Below are 593 nucleotides of genomic sequence, written 5' to 3'. Positions count from 1 at the left end.
ACTATCATAGTCATCGTCGTCATCGTTGTCTACTTCTTCCTCCTCCTCCACATCATCATCATCAACATAATCATCATCATTACCACCACCACCACCACCACCACCACCACCACTATCATCATCATCATCATCGCTGTCGTCATCGTCGTCGTCGGCGTCGTCATCATCATCATCATCGTCATCATCATCAACTTCATCCTCAACATCGTCGCCGTCGTCACCACCAGCACCACCATCGTCATCATCATAATCAATACCAAAACTTAGTAATAGTAAGTAGTAGTAGCAGTAGTAGTAGTAGTGGTAGTGGTAGTAATAGTGGTAGTAGTAGTAGCAGTAGTAGTAGTAGTAGTAGTAGTAGTAGTAGTAGTAGTAGCAGCAGCAATAGTAGTAGTAAGTAGTACTAGTAGTAGTAGTGGTGGTCGACTGGCGTGCGGTCCGATGCATGTGACTGTAAATCGTTGATATTGTCGTTGTCATGTTACCACGTGCAGTCAGGTGCATGTTGTACTATTAGCTGTGGCTGAATGTGTGCAGCGAAGGAAGTTACCGATGCTGTTGCTGCTGCCGCCAATGCTAATGCTGTGTTTGTG

This window comes from Octopus bimaculoides, chromosome 21, assembly GCF_001194135.2.
Source record: "Octopus bimaculoides isolate UCB-OBI-ISO-001 chromosome 21, ASM119413v2, whole genome shotgun sequence".
Classification (NCBI taxonomy): Eukaryota; Metazoa; Mollusca; class Cephalopoda; order Octopoda; family Octopodidae; genus Octopus; species Octopus bimaculoides.
Note: the sequence above shows the minus strand (reverse complement) of the source record.